The 17237-nt window shown below is 43.1% G+C and overlaps 1 protein-coding gene across 1 annotated transcript in view; it reads left to right on the forward strand.

The window, feature by feature from the left end:
• The first annotated feature begins 4275 nt into the window (after positions 1-4275).
• The window catches only part of LOC115018039 (SPRY domain-containing SOCS box protein 4-like), a 32456-nt gene continuing 19494 nt past the window's right edge, over positions 4276-17237 (forward strand). The window contains exon 1 of the mRNA XM_029446840.1: positions 4276-4577. The gene's annotated coding sequence lies outside the window, so the exon portion shown is untranslated. The remainder of the gene's footprint in view (positions 4578-17237) is intronic.

Below are 17237 nucleotides of genomic sequence, written 5' to 3' on the forward strand. Positions count from 1 at the left end.
AAGTGTCTAGTCTTAAAGGAGCCAGTTGCAAACGTTAAAGGAGCGGTCAACACTGATGCAGCAGAGGCCGAGATCTCCACACGTTAAGCTCCAAAAACATGGATGCTACTTTCCCCTGAACACAGCCCAGAGTGTTCTGTTAGCTCCTCCCAGCCTGGTTAACCCCCCCCCCCCCCCCCTCAAAGTTCACACTCAGGTAATTCACATGCTTTGGTATGAATTTGAATCCTCAAGTCTTAAATTCCAGATAACCCCTGATGACATCACCATGAATGATTCAGACTGATTAAGAATTATAAGCTACTGGTCCTACCAGACAAAGTGAAGCAACAACACCCCCTGTGAGTATTGAATTGAGCAAGATTGTGATGTATTGCTTATGAAATACATTTTTCATCTGTAAGAGTAAGTGTGTCGTTAACTTTTACACGTTACACAATCGGACTTCAAGGCTCCCTTCAGAGCCAGAACAGAGAGGCCCCTTTAAGCCCGCTTCATGCTTAACATCAAGTGGTTCCCCGTCCATATGTGCTGTGTATCTCTTACAATGGGATCTCCCCGTTATAGGTTTGATCTAAGCTTACAATTACGACCACATATTATCCAAAGAAATCCACTTTCTGTATGAAATCTCTGCCCTTCACTCTGCATGTGCACATTGTTCCTTGCGCTCCTTCTAATCCCGACCAGTAATTGGAGGCTCTCCGTGAGTCACTGACTGGCTGCACACATCCAGGCGGAGCAGAGCAGTCTGTGCGGCGCATGGCGCTCTGTCTGCTGCAGCTTTAGCCGAGGGTGAAAGAGTCACCCACTCTTCTGGCTTCAGACTTCTTGAAGTCTTCCTTGAACAGAAAGACAAAAGGCGTCATGCACACCACATTGCGTGCACGGATTAAAAGAAGATTACTTTGTTCTGCCTCTTCAGCCCTTCCTCTGTTTCTTCCCCCAAGCACTTATTTAACCGGGTTGTTGTGTGATCATGGGGACAACAAGTCATCCAAACTAATACTTTCCTGTTCTACTCTTAGCTGTGGTCGATTGTCTTTACTGCAAGTTAAACTAAAAGTAGATATACATCTGTGTTGTCCTCCCTTTGTTCACGGACAGCCACAAACATGCAACGCAACCAAAGCAAAGGTTTTCCTGTTTCTTCCAGTCCTGCACATATGACATGAAGCATCGCACGGACGCAGCGGTTCTTTGTGCGACGGGAGACTTTGCTCTGAGTTGTTGAGGTGCTGCAGCAGACTGCTGGACCAACCGAATTGAAGGATCTAAACAGATAATAACTGGACTGCATTTTATTACTGACTTTGTAACTTTGTAGTCTTCTGAACACTCATAGTGCTTTCACACTACATGGTAACATTTGCCCAGTCACACGCATTCATCCAGCGATGACCGGGCTGCCATACAAGCTGCCAAGCTGCTCATCGTTTATTCTAATGCTCACACACCAACAGCTAAACCCCTGAGAGGTCATTTGGGCTTCAGGATCTTGTCCAAGGACACTTGTGGACTGGAGGAGCCGGGGATAAACCGCCGATCTGCTGATGAGTGGACGACCTGCTCCACCTCCTGAGCCACAGCCGGAACTGTACATTACACATACACAGTGCAGTAATCATCAGAATCAGACACACACACACACACACGCACACACACACGCACACGCACACGCACCACACACACAGGCAGAGTGAAGGGAAGTTGAGTCAAGTCAAGACAAGTACTTTATTTATTTCCTAACAAGCAGATATCCTCCTGGTGATTCGGGGACATTGTTCAACTGTCAGTCCAACATCCAATTATGAGCGGCTCCACAACCGGCCGGGGCGAGAGAGACCCACAGGATGAAGACACGACACGAGGACTGCATAGAGACACATCGCCAGCGTAATGGAGGGAGAAGGAGAAAAGGGAAAAGAAAGGTGCAGGGGTGGAGCGAGGCAGACGACCAAACCAAAGACTGAGAAGGAAAACATCTGATGCAAAGTTTCTGTCGGAGGACTTGGGGAGGATTCAGGGCGCGCTGGTGAAAAGAGCCACGACAGCTTCCTCTGAAGTCAGAAGCAGGCCGACGGGCAGACACACACATCCCAACGTGCACTGTCACAGCTTTGTTCACAAACAATAGACATGCACAAAAGCTTGCTCTTACACAACACTAAATCCACTGCATGCATACACACACACACACACACACACACACACACACACACACACACACACACACACACACACACACACACAGCTAGGGAGCTCTGAGTCATGTTCAGTTGGAACTGTCTCTGTTTCACTGAGATCAACTTTTTGACGTTATGAGTAACAGACTTCTTACTAACTGTAGTGACAGCTAGTTATATATTTATATATATATATATTTATATATATAAAAACTGATATACATACTGTATATATATATATATATATATATATATTATATATATATATATATATATATATATATATATATATATATATGTATATATGTATACAAAGAGAGAGAGAGAGAGAGAGAGAGAGATTTAAAGGAATACTTTAAAATGCTCAACTGTTAGCCTTAGCTTAGCATAGAGACTGGAAACAGGGGGAAACAGCTAGCCTGGCTCTGTCTAGTGTTAACAACCTACCAGCACATCTGAAGCTCACTAATGGCAAGAAGGACAAGTTGCACTTCTATAGAAGGTTATACGTTAGACTACTTGGCTTGGAGCAGTGACATCCTGCCCGACACATAACACCCCATAAAACCATAACTTGTTGTTTTTACACACATTTGTATTAATTATTAGGCCTCTGTGTGGATTACATGTCATTTTCACCTTTGCACAGAGCAAAGCCAACTGTTTCCCCCTGGTTCCAGTCCTTCTGCTGAATAAGGGGTCATGCACAGCGAGCGGGTCATTATTGCAAATTCTTTTGGATTTAAAAATGATTTAATTGCTTCCGCTCAAAAGAGCTGCTTGTTAGATTCAGGACCGTTGTCCATAGCAACGTCTGTTAATTATAGCAGCGCTCTGCTTTTCAGGTAAAATAGTAAAAAGCTGTAAATTGCAAAGCAGTGTAATAAACTGAGCTAACAGGCTCCTGACTCCAGCTTCATATTTAATGACATGAGAGCAGTATTGATCTACTCATCCAACTTTCAATAAGAAAATTAATAAGTGTATTTAGCAAAGTGTTGAACTATTCTCTTTATGACTCAGCGCAAAGAGCCAAGCAAATCAACTTCAGTGTTTTAGGCTGACAGGCAAAGGACCCCTGCTGTGTTCAACCATCCACTTCAATTCTCTGCTTCTCTTTGGATTTGACTTGAAGCCAGCTGCTCAGGGAGCCCATGGTCTAGTTTAGTACTGACTGAACCTGCTCCTAATTAAATCTGCTGTGTAAACTCTTACAGGTGTGATACAAATACATGCGTCTCGTAAATTCATATTTAGAACCTTAAAATGCTAATCAGATTACCATATTGATAAGACTTGTTACACAACTGTGTACATTTCAGTGTGGGTGGAGTCCGCGTGGTTACAGTGAAACCTCTGAGCGATAACCTCACGTGAGTCTAAACACACCTCAGTGTTAATCTGTGTGTTAGCTGTGAGCTGGTTTCATCTGGTTTTGTGGTAAGTGGCATTAGACGATGAGGGAAATAAGCCTGTTTACCCTTTAGCTTGTGCTTAATCCATTTAATCCAGCTGCTCCCACTTAATGACAGTTTAAAGAAACATCTTCCGTTGAGCACGAGTTATATATAAGATTAATATAAAGCATGCATATTCATCAAAGACGTGAGATAGAAGAAAAGCTAGATGATTTTAGTTATGTATACGTATTTATTGTTACATAGCATGGGGAATAGAATCAGTGTGTCCTGGTAGGAAAGGAAAGTGACTTCAAGTGCAAGAAAATAAACTCCATAATTCGGATTATGCTCACAATACAACTAACCAATGCATGAAGTGGCCTCCACCCTGCGTCAAGCTCCTTACAAAGATAGAATCAAACAGGAAGTTTAGAAGTGGTACATACAAAATAAAGCATGGAATCAGCCACGTTTAGGAATAAAACAACTTCCAGCAACATGAAACCAAACAACTCGCTGTGTAGAATCACTGAATTAAACGTGACGCAGCGTCAAACCTGCTTATAACACACACACACACACTGAACAGTGTTTGTACAAAAGTGTGTTTCATGCACGTCTTGATCGGAACACGTGCTTGTTAATCCGGCTAACTTGACACCAGTCACCTTTTCTTGATCCCGACCCTCCAACCAATCAGCGGCTGTCAGAGACACACGAGCGGTGACAATATCCACGGAGCAGGGTGCGTGCAGCAGGAACAAAGAAGCCGCCCGGCTGCATGTAGCGCGTGCTCTCACTTCGTACAAGCAGCTTTCTGTTGCTTTACTTTAAACTCTTTGCTCTGAACTCTTTCATGTCACTCTGCGTCGCAGCTGACTGCGTGGTTTCGCTGTGGATACAAGGAAACTTGGCGTCGTGAGAGGTTTTATCCGGTCGCTTTTCTCCAAAGCGTCTTGCCTTGGATACGCTGGCCGCACGGTACCGCACGGTAAGTTTGTTCCGTTATATAGTGCCGACAACAGTCGTGACTGTTCTGTTGTCGCTTTACTTTAAGAAAAGTCCTGTTTGAAACTTTCCTCTCGTGTTTTCTCCCCGACAGAGCCGAAACATTCCCATCGCAACCTGCAAGGAGCTTCTCCCCAAACTCTATTAAATATTTAGTTCATTAAGTGTTTCATTCCGCGTTGGCAAACAAATGCACAAAGAGGAAATGCACGTAGGGTAGTGTATGATGACCTGGCGTCCAAACATCATTTCGGTATAAAACTAGTCCCTTGTATTTATTTAAATGAATTTAACTTGTTGAGTTGTTTGTCACGCAGTGAACTAACAGCTATGACTGGTTCTGCAGCAAAAGGTATGACTCAATAAAAAACAAAGCCTTTTTATTGAAGTCATTCATGCGCCGAAACCTCAAGAACACACTTCTGAAACATTACATCTACCTAGTATGTGTTTTGTAATTGTCCAACTTGTAAATCTATAGATTTCAACACCAAACTGCCAGAAATGAAATAGATATCTGGCTCGCTGTTTTGCTCCATTCAAGAGAGAAGGGTTCACACGAGGCAACGTCTGCTGTTGCAAACCAGTCACTTTTTATTAATACCTTATTCATGCATAAATCAAATGGCAGGTTCCCCTTGAATTACTTTCTCCCTGTGTGTGTCGTGGAAATGAGAGAGCATTTTAATTTGCTTATATTTTGTTGAGTTTTCAAGCAGCCGCAGTCGGCTCACATTATCCCAGGTGAGCAGACGAGGCACGCTAAAGCCCCCGAAGCGATAGAAAAGTGGACTGTTTGACTTAATTCAGTGCCCATTTGATTTAAAGTGTGCCTGCTATTCAAAGGCTAAATGCTTTGCCTAACTACACCATCTGCTTTGCCCTCCTGGGCATTGGCAGGCTACTGTCCAGAGAGTGTTATGAGAGATTTGTGTGGGTGGACCACAGCAGATGGTAAGATGGAGAACATAGCTGGCTGATGTGCTAGCGAGGCTCAATTGTTGGTCTCATTTTCAGTTGCAGTTGGGGCAGTAAACAAAAAACATCTTTTCTTTTTTTAACATGTAAGCAATTTGTGCAGGACAACTCCCTCATGGTCAGCGTGGCTCATGGTTTAGATGTCAATGAGCTTTCCTATACTGTGGAACGCCAGGTCATGTGCTCCCATCATAGAATAACTATTGACCCCTGCACTCTTATATCCTGCCATCTGGGGTTTGACCCAGCGACCACTGTCTGACATCAGATGACCTCCCTGATAGCACGAGGGTGGAGGGTGGGGTGGCATGGACGTGCCCAGGTCAACAGTGGAGATCTGTTAAATTCCAGAGTCTACCAGGAAGCAAATAAAAGGGCATTGGTCAGTCTTGGACGCGACCAAGCGGAGGGTTGAACTAATGACTTTGTGCAGAGTTTACAGTTGATTGCCGCCCAATCAAATATGTTTTGCTGCATGCATCCTGGGTATTTGTCTGGGAATAGAATCCACCATAGAAATACAACGAAGACTATACTACGACTGTTTTAACATGAGTATTTGCTGATGTAGTGTTGCCTTCCAACACCCTAATATAAGTCTGCAAGTCATGTACAACAGATTGCAGCTGGACTCTATAAAGGTGGAAACCTAGTTCCCTTTTTCTACTTAATTATAGCAAAGCACCTAATGCCATGTGAGTATGGAGTACGTAAGAATCACTTCTGACTTTTACACCAGGTGGAACAATGACTGGTTGTCTGAACGTTGAGCAGTTCGCCTGCAGAGTAGCCGTGCACTGTTGGTACTTTAATGATGCAACTGTTATACGAACGTCACTGTGAGGATATTTGGTGAGTTGTTCCTCTTTAGTCAAGTAGCTAATGAGTAGTAATGATGACGGCTGTGTGACACCCGGTCACATCTTACTCTCCCCTTCAGCCTCCTGCCACAAACCCAGTCCTGACATGGATCAGGAACATCTTCTCTCTCCGGACGGTAGAACCATTGTTAGCACTTGTTCGTTTAATCACAGAATGACATGGCTAATTTGACTTCACCTCCTAATTAAAGCAGCGTATCTTTGCTTAAATTGGTTATTATAATAGTTGTTAATTTTTCTATCTGGATCAATCAAATAATTGCTTCGGCTCTATCGGCACATCTCCTTCTGAGCACTTCACAGTCGGCTGCTCACATTTCTGATCCGTCTCATGTTACCTGAATGCAGCAGTCGACTGATGAACGGCTGAGCCTGAGATGCTCTAAAATGGCCACTTTTTTTTTTAATGCATTCAGAAAAAGGTTAAGCCGTGTCACCGTCCAGAGAAGCAACTACAACAGCATTGAACTCTATTTCCAAACAGGATGCTTGTGACTTTCGATCGGCTGCATAAATATTCTCTGCTGTGTCCGTCAGAGTCTACATACTTCCTCTTGGAGGGATGTGACTACAGTAGAAGCCTAACAATGTTTAATAATTGTCAGACCCTACTGTCACGCTGCACCATACAGCACTCTCTCGTGCACACACACACACACACACACACAGCTGCACACACACACCGAGGCTGTTTCAGCTGAGGGGCACTGCAGCCAGTGTGCCTGATGCTGACTCGGTAGAATGTTAATGTGAAATCCCATTAAGATCAATGCGGTGCTGAGCAGTGCCACGCCTGGGCTTTACGGGACAGTGGGTCATGTTAAAAGGCCAGTAATACCCTTGTGTTTGCACTTTGTAATGGAATTTAATGACTTGAGCGGCTCACGCTAAATTGAATCGCTCGTTTAAATCGCTGCCACTCGTGTTTAGTTGCTGTTGTACGCCATTTAAATGATTTGGGATGAGTGTCACTGGTTGAGAATAATTGTTCTTAAAAGCGGCAGCTGCACTTTGGTTCCTGTGGCTGAGATTGTTTAGTTTAGCCTTATTGCTTCTGTCGCTGCTGTGCTGTGAGACACATTGTTTTCATTGCCGTGTCCTGATAACGTGGTTGATTGAGCAGAAGGAGCTGCATGCGAAGCAGCAACGTTTTCCATCGGGTTCAGTTGTGAGGGTCATGTTGTGGGCTTCTTCTAATGGAGGGGATCTCTGGTGAGACGGTGCTATGCTCGACCTGCCCACCCTGTCATCGGTATGTCTCTGATTGTAGCACGTTGCCACCGGCTTCAGACTGTCAGTACTGATTTAACTGGAACCTTTTCAGCACAAGAGTTTCTATAATATGCTTACCAATTTGAAGTAAATCCTACTCATCACTTTCCTCCTTTAGGCATGATTATAACAGAATAGGTTACTCCACATGCAAGCCAGTGATGCCTGTCGCTGCTGGGTGAGTGATGCATGCTGAAGAATTGATTCTCACCCAGCTCTTCAGGCAGATGATGGATGCTCCTCACTAAGGAGAGACAGGTAGAGAGCGAGGATGTGCCACACAAGTTACTAGGGCTGTTTATCTTTCACATCTGAGAAGGATGTGGTGTAAAGTGCTCCTCCTGGAAGAAGCTTCCACCCACATGTTTCTATACTGGTACACCGAAGCTCTGCATTATGTGCTGCATTGAGCTACTAACTCTAACTGTGAATGGAAACTACTCTTGAGAGTAGCATTCACTAAATGCACTGTGCACTTAAACTAGCAGTAGATTCTAGAAGAAAGAATATACATCAGCTGGGTCATTTTAAAAACCAGTTAAGGTAACTGGGGAAGACTTTCAGGTGGCACCCAGCTGTGGCCATTATGTTGTGTTCAAGTGCAACTTTTCACAAAGCGTGAGGTTCTGCAGCCGGTTCGATGCTAATATAGGATTCTTTTTCCCGACCCTTGCTAACCGATAATTTAATCGTTAATCAACAAGATTAGTGTCTTGCATGCAGTGGTGCTGTGGGTGAAGTGACTATAACTAATGCACACACAGTTTAAATCCATAATTTATCTTCACCTGCAGCGTCTGTGCAAAACAGACAACAGAGTCCCCAGTTCACCTGTCCAGGACTGTCTGATATGGGCCACGTTTAAACGAGTATCACCTCGTCTTTCGCCCCGAGCGTGGCCATTATGAGCAGCTATAAACGCATAAGGCACAAGTTATTTTCTAGCATAATTTGTCTCTTAGAGTGGAGATGAATAGTGGGCAGACTGAGAATCAAATGTCATATGAGGAGACGCAAAGACTGAGGAGGCGGGATCAATAGATGGGGGACGAGGACGGTCGGCCTAATAAAGTCTTTCAGGCAATAAAGGAAGGTTTAGAAAGCCTCTTGTAACTGCAGCTGATCCCAAACTCTTACCAGCAGAAATAAAACTGACTTCCACACAGGATGCTTTATGATTGCTCTGTTGTGTCGTTTAATGGAGCAGCTCTTTAGTCCCATGTTTTGAGCCGAGAGCGCTGGTAGGTGTTTGACACTTTAGTTCTTATTCCCTCTACATGGGGAACCTTGGTTCTGAGCATAGATTGCCTTTTTATAAGCTAGCGGCTCATCTTTGTATCCAACAAAAAGAAGTTTAAATCTGGAAGCAGGCAGTTTCCTCGTTAATGTTTTAAACCAGACATCCTGCCGTTTCCTCCTCCCACTCAATGCCTTCTCCCCCTGCATCTTTTCCATCAGTCCGCAATGCATAACAGCGTGCCCAAACCACGGGGTCATTGCGAGGGCAGAGTCCACACATAGACACAACTAGTCTGCATCGTCTCACCTCAGGTGACCTCCTGCACAGTGTATATGTTGCAGAGAAGTGCAGTCATACATGGCTGCTTGCTGTCAGTGTGGTGAAACAGAAATGCAGGATTACAGGAGCACAGCATATGCACTTGTCAATATTCTGAAGCGGCGGCTTAGAGGAGTGTTTTCATAAGCCATGAGTGCAATATTTTACTTTGTCACGTAGTTGAGCATTATTTACGGCTCAGCACCAACTTGAAGAAGTGGATGTCAGGCGGGCAACTCGGCGTCAGCTTTTGTTCGCTGAAACCCAAAATATGCTTGGCACCTTTTTTTATATTTAGAGTAGTAAAGATGTCGTTGTACGTGGATTTAATAATGAATTCAACATCATTTCAAAGCTGTTTGGTGGATTAGACCAATGCAGAGGTAAACAGAAGTATAAGACCCCCGTGCTTTTGCAGAACATTTATTACAACTCCACTAATGCAAAACACTTTATTTATTATTATTGTATATAACATCAAACACAAGTTTAATACTACAATTGGTCAAATGCACATTTTGAAAACCTGTCAACATCCTGTGTACGTGTTAAATCTTGTAAGAATTGGCACTCTGTCCAATGTACACGTCTCCTCTCACCCAACGTGTGCTGGAATAGTCTCTCTGTTTTTTATTTCACAAATCAAGAACGTTTCATGTCGGCATCTTCTTCTGATGTGACTTGAACACGCTAATGCACATGCTTCTAGTTTCAACCAGCACATGAACTTAGCCATTGTTTTGCCACACGGCACGGACATGAATAATTGAGCTGTCCTAATGTGATCATGGATCTGCTCCACTGACGTTCAACAGCTTTGTAGCCTGCTGATGCCAGGCTCTTTGTTCACAGCAGCGGGTTGTTTCTGAAGTCTTGTAATCGTTCCTGCTTCTCTATATTTGTGCATGAGTTGAGTATGTAGGTCATGTATTCTGTTAAAGACGTAAAAGCTACTACAAAAGTCTATTTGTTTTAAAAAGTTGGCGTGCAGATTTATTGCACCATTAATATCCTTGTAGTTCAGATAAGTTGTTGTGCCAAGGAACACTTAACCAACCATTGCTGTGCTGCAGAGTTCTCCTGAGGTTAGGACAAACTAATGTTTGATGCCGAGTGTTTCTGGGGCGTTTGGGGAAGGAGGAAGTTAGATCAAAGCAACGCAAAAACGGAACAGACACTTTCCACACCCGTGTGTTCCCCCCCCCCCCCCCCCCCCCCCTCTTTTCCAAATGTTGTTAAGCATTTTTAATTAGGACTCAATCAAGTGCTTGAGCACAGCAACATATTAAGACGTCCAAGTTAACGCACACCGTGTTTGACTGTAGCTAATGACTTATCTTCTCAGGGGTAGATGAGGCCACGAGCTCAACAATGGCACATTGAGCTAATTTAGCCGTCAAAGTGACTCAGAACTTTTTGATCTTCTAATATGCCTTTCGGCTAAGTTCCATGTCATCAGAACCATCCTGTGGCCTACATGCAGTGCGTCAACTAATGTGTGAGCATGGCCAGTTAAAATTTGCTGCCAATTGGCTGCTTTACTAGAGGAAATATTTGAAGGAGTGAGGCATGGTCTTATTGCTCTGCAGAGACGGGCCTGTGAACATTCACTTCCTTTTTTTAAAACCATTTTTGGAGAAGAGTGACACCAATTTGTAACGGAGTGTACCGATGCTCCTTGCAAATGTGTCCTGTTTAAAAAACAAACAAAGGAGAGTAATTGGCTTGTGTTTATTAGAGAATGTGTAGCAAGGAGGAGTCTCACCACCGTGACAAAGGTGCGTGCATATGTTCCTGTAGATTGTCTCACCATTTCTAGTTTTCCTTCCCAGTGACTAAAGTAAGCTGCTGATTGTTTTGGTTTTTTAAATGAAAGTTGAACTCTTCTCAGCCCTAGCAGAGCCAAAGTTCTGATAAAGAGAAAACTGTAAATCAGTTTTCTCAGCCATATTTACTAGCTGTCAGCTGAACAAAGGGCTCTGCATAATGTTCTGGAAGGTTATAGGTTCACAATATTACCAATCTTCTGGCTGAGGTGTTTCTGTGCTTGGTGTGAAGTACTTGAGAATTTATTTATGATTTCTTCAGCAGTCGATTGCATTCAGCATTACAAGAAGGGGATGATGAAGCACCCAGGGGCTTCTAACAGGGTGATCCATCTTCACACCACATTGTCACTCTGCATGCGTCTTTATTGTACAATTTAATAATCTCTGTGATGGACGCTTTTTCAGCCTAGGCCCATAGACATCCCGGACTCAGACAATAGCTGTGAATGAGAATGTTTTTGGATTGAAACACGTCGTGCTGGAAGGAGAGAAGGTAGATGAGGCAGAAACGACTCCCATGGGCCTCCTACTGATAAATGGTTCACCCCCACTTCCCTCTAACCATCATTAAAACTGTCAAATCATTAAAAGCTGCTCCCAGCCCACTGGCCTCTTCTTCTTTCCTCTTGTGGAGCAGTTACTGTGCACTGATTGTCCTCTTTAATCATCAGCGGATGATACAACAGATGCTAACAAGCACCTGTGCATCCAACAATACTTGTGCAGTAATTGAAATGACAGGTATTACCTTGCCAGCAGTGGAGCAGTTGGGGCATAAGGACCTTGAACGAGGGCGATGTGATCCTGAACAGGGAACCAGCCTGGGTTAAGTAAAGGTTGGAACCTTTAGTGGTGTTTGACCAGAGAGAACTTCCCTGTTTGATAAGGTTTTGTTGTTTCATGTTGAGGAAGCTTCACCGATATAGTGAAGACAGAGCTCTTCTGTTTCTAAGTCACTCGGATCACCTTGACCTTTGTTTCCACACCAGCTCACTTCAGCACACTGGCTGTTACTGGAGCTGTATGTGGGAGGAAACAGGTGGTGAGGCGTGAGGGGCATTGCAGAGAAGGCTTCCGTGTAAGCCATCCTGCTGTCTCGTCAGGCCACACACACTATCGGGGCCTGGATCAGTCGGTTGTATGTGTGCCTGCATGTGTTTACTTGTTTTCTCTATAATATAATTTGGAGGAGATGCACTCTGCTGACACCATATTGAAACAGTGGATCATTTTTGAAGCCATTATAGCAGCAATTTAGCTCAAAGACCCTTTTTGAGTGTAAGTTTGGTGTACTCTGGATTATAGGTAATTGTCTAAAAAGTGATTTCTGAGTTTATTGATCTGCTGTTCATTAAGTTTTCATTAGATAAATTGATACCCTGTTTTTTTCTTTTTAACCAGTTAAAGTTTCCTAATGAACTCGATACCTTAGGGGTCCTTAAGAGGGTTACTTGGTGCTCCACGGTTCATTTAATCATTGTGCGAATCCTCAATCTCCCAATGATGGCACATTCACAACTTTGGTGCAGACATGACTCACTGTGCACCGATCCAGCACTCCCAAACATTCTCTCCTTTGCTCATTTGAATGTATACTTATCGAGGTGAAACCTCTCAGGATGCTGTGCATGTGTGTGTAAAAAGAACCACTGGAAACCCAGTCACTGGGACAAATCTATTGATAACTTGCATTGTGTGACTGCCACAGGCCAAGAAGGATTTGATGTCTTGAATACATATAAAGGATCTTGAACCTAACTACTCCACTGAAGCTACACTTTGAGTGCTTTATGGAGTTTGAGGATTTAAAGTAGTGCTTGACCACAGGGAGCTAATGTTGGCACTGAAGCTGCAGCAGTGCCCCGGTCTGTCCTCCTTACTGGAACACCCTTATTCATATTTCTAGGAAGTGCTGACTCGCCCTCTTCTTAAATGTGTGCATGCGTTTGTGCATTGTTGCAGCAGCTTTTCCTTGGCTTGATCACCAGCTTGAACTGCCAATGGCACTGTGCTGTCTCTTTAATGTTTGAAGAGGCGTGGTCTTAAAATTTGATGAACATTACGATTGCACTGGCTCATGCACATTCCAAAGAGCGGAGATTTCCTCTTCTTTGCCTTCTCGCTCCCTTTATTATCTCTTATGTCACTGTTTCCTTTTTATTAAATTGCTTCATCTTAGCCTGAGTTTGAACTGGACCCAAACCAACAAAACATTTCTCAGGAGAAGCCCCTCCAGCCCCTCAAGTGGCACTTAGTATGTATAATGCAGAACATTCTCTCTAATCGTGCTCTTGAGTGTTCAGTGTTCGAGCTCATTAGGATACTCTCCTAACCATTGTTAATAAATAAGGAGCACCTCTTTCAGACTGCTGTAAATGGGCCAATATGTACTGACCCACAAGACAAACATTTATGCTATTTGGTTTGCTGAAACGACACCCTTGAAATGAAATGGAGCATCCCACCAGCAAACGCCTTTTCATTGTCTTTACGGTTTTTTCTCAACATGAAACAACCAGAGCTCGATGGTGTGCCCTGTTGACTTGGCAGAGATGCATTTTTCTCAAGACTCCTGCACTCGCTGGATTAAGAGGTTAGCTTCCAATCGCACAACAGTCTGCTCGTCCTCCTTCCTCCTGTACTTCAGCACTGCCTTCTTTTTTCCGTCTACATTGTTGGATGATATTAGTAATGTAAGGATGGCCTTGACCCAGGAAGTGACTGTGGTGGAAAGTACATTTACTGAAGTACTGTACTCCATTACAATTTTGAGATACTTCTTGTATTTACTGATGAGACATTTCCCTCTAAATCTTTCAGAGGGTTTCATATAAGTAAATGATTCAGTATTTCAGGAAACATAAAAACTATAGAAAAGGTCAGATTACAGATTAGTAAAGCAGAACCTAGTTTTTTCTTCTCTCATTACTCATCTCATAACCCTTCTGATTATTATTTTTAATTTAAAAAAAGGTAGGTGATAGTTTTATTTAAATGTCTGGAAGAGCCCAGTAATAAAATTGTCAAATCATATTTTTGGGGATATTGATATTTTATAAATATAACTGGTTGTTAAATGGACGTATTAACTTGTCTCATATCGATCGTAGCCTGCGATCGATATGAGACAAGTTAATTAAATCCAGTCTTAAATCTTAAATCGTATCGTGGCTCAAGTAGGATTTTCAATGTTCAGCTTTTACTTGTAAAGGACCACATTATTGTATTGGTACTTTTACTTAAGTGAAGGATCCGAACACAATATTTTGTTTGGAAATGACTGAGCGTGGATCTACCTCTCATTCTATAACCCAGCTGTAGATACCTGATCAGACTGGTTTGGGTTTACCTGTAGGCACAGGGAAACTGATCCCAGGTGGCTGCTAAATATTGCAACGGGTCCTAACCCGAAAGCAGCTGATGTGTGCTTCAGGCTTGGAGAGTTTTGGCTAAGGTTTCATCCATACAATGGTCTATGTCACTAAATGCTACAGTAGACTTTAGAAGTGTGACATGGGTGCAGCTGACCCATGTCTTTGCATCTGTGAGAATGAAATCTACAGAATCAGGTATTTACTAAAACTAAACGTAGGTAAAGCTTCTGAAGTTACAGAAAACATCAGGGAACTAAAAAAAGAAAGAACCATAGTTAGTTCTGAGTCTGCTCACGTATGTTCAAGGTGATGAGAAAGGAGTTTTGTGTTTAGGGTTATTTACTGTGTGTTTTAGGCAAATGGGTCTTTATTCATTTGCCTAAAACGCATGGTAAATAATGCTAAAAACCTATTTCTCTGAGGCACAAGGAGGGAGAATCAATACAGACCCCTGTACTTTGTAATGCAATCAATACTCCTTTTTAATAAAGGCTTTAGTGGACTTTAAGTCAATGTTTCCCTTGCAGAACTTGTTAAAAATGTCTATTATATAATCAAGGATCTTTGAGGTGTTTTTATTCAGGTAGCTCAGAAAAGTAGGGCTTGTTATAAAAAGCAATATACAAAGAAAGAACTGTTAGCTGCTCAGACTTCACACGGGTATAGTTCCAGTCTGATAAACTTGAGGTGAAGCTAAACCATAAAGCCTTAGTCTGGATTTTAAACTTAAACCACATTCTTTAAACCTCCTTTTTATGAAACGGATATTTCCTGTAAACTAGTCCTGCCTGACTGAAGAAAGGCAGGCTCTTTATGAAACACCCTGTAGACGAAGTGAAAAAGCCAGCAGAGCGAGTCACTGAGCAGGTGTTACTATTTTTTTTGTGGTGATTTGATTTTGTCTGCCGTGGAAGTGTGTAGTCTTTGAGCTCCAGCAGACACGACCAAGCAGAAACAACAGGTATAGTCTCTGTGTGCTTACTGTAAGGGAAGTTACTGTTGTATGTCTGCTATATTCACAATCAGGATTCAGTTAGTTCAGGTGAAGTCAGTGACCCCTGCTACCTAGTCAGTCTCTAGTTATCCACACTAATGGATACTGGACTGGAGTATATGCCATGGAGCTTCAGCTAACCATTAGAGTTGGATGTCCACTGTCAAATGACTGCAATTCACTTGTAATAAGTAAGCAGCCTATCTTCCAATCCTATTGTGCGAAGAGACTGGGTGTGTGTGTGTGTGTGTGTGTGTGTGTGTGTGTGTGTGCTTAGCATGACAATGCTGCGAGCTAGTCCTGAAGCAAAATCCATCAAACTCCACAATTATGTTTAAATGGAAAACTGTTCTGGCCACACTAGACTAGGAAGGAGCAAAAGTGATTTTCCGTGAATGCCTAAAATGCGAAAGCCAAAAGATGAGCATCTTTCTTGCACCCAGCAAAGCCTGTTTATGGAGGTCACACTTATTTGCCTACGCGTAGTTTAGATGACCGTATGGACCATGCGTCATCTCCATCTCTACTCTTTACCTGCCTCGTCCTGTAAAGGGTCAACAGAGGCTGCAGTGCGTCCCGATCACCAAGGAAACATAAGGCTAACACACAGACGAGCAAACACCTGTCAGCACTTAGAGCCAACTCCACACAGAAGGGCCCAGATGTGTGGTATGGCAGAGAGTGCTTAGCAACGAAGCCATACCACCAATACATGTTGAGGTATTGAATAAAAAATATTGCCATATGTGAAGGTAAATATCATCTAACTCCACCTTGTGTGTTTTGGGTGAGTTTATTTGGTGATCATCACATCTTCCTCCAACATTTGGGAGACATTAGTGTGGAGGCAGGTTTACCTGCATGTCTCCGGTGTTTGGATTGCGCCCATGTGTTTGTGGACAGAAGAAAGAACGAGCTGGACTCGCAGAGAAAGTTAGCTTTGGCTCCAACTTCCAACACGAGGTTGCCAACAGATTCTTTTTCTGGGTAAACGTAGACACGGAGACGGCAAACTGCTACTCATCCTCTATTAGGTTTGTCTGAGGAGCAGGAAGTCATTTGGGCAAATGGGTCTTTTATTGACTGGCCCACTACCTTGGCTGACTAGACTCTTCGATCTGCACATTGTCAAGTCATCCACCTACTTTATGGGAGATGGAAGGAGAATGGCTTTAATGTTTTTAATCAGAGTGCAGTTTATGCTGTTTGTTTCCATCAAGGTACAGTCCCAACGCCATTGTTCTTAAATAATCAGTTTGTCTTATCTTCATCACCCTATTACGTCTTCTTGCCAATCGTTAGTCCCTGCAATTAACTGCCTTCCAAGTTCTTGTTGTTGCAGTCAATGACTCAACTAAATGTTTTCCTTTTTCGTACAAACCAACCAACACATGGATGTCTATGGAGTTTAGTTCTGGCCCACTCGGTCTGATGCCTTGAGGTCATTCGGCTTCTTGCTGCTCTCATATCAATGCACCAGACCACGTCAACACAAGGTAGTTCTGCCGTCAGCCTGAGGGGGAGTAGTTGAATCTGTTATGAATGTCATCAGTGTATCTTTTATTTTCTTTACAGTGCAAGCTCCAGTGTGGGTTTCTTGCTTGAGTTGATTTACACCAAGTCAAATTGTGTTAATGTATATGGAATTCAGCTTAAAACGCTCTTTAGACGGAAGAGTGCAAGCATGCAGAGAGGAATGCTGTTGTGCATTTGCTGGGGGGGGGGGGGGTTAACAAGTAAGAGGAGGGCTTTCTTGT

This window comes from Cottoperca gobio, chromosome 13 (assembly GCF_900634415.1).
Source record: "Cottoperca gobio chromosome 13, fCotGob3.1, whole genome shotgun sequence".
Classification (NCBI taxonomy): Eukaryota; Metazoa; Chordata; class Actinopteri; order Perciformes; family Bovichtidae; genus Cottoperca; species Cottoperca gobio.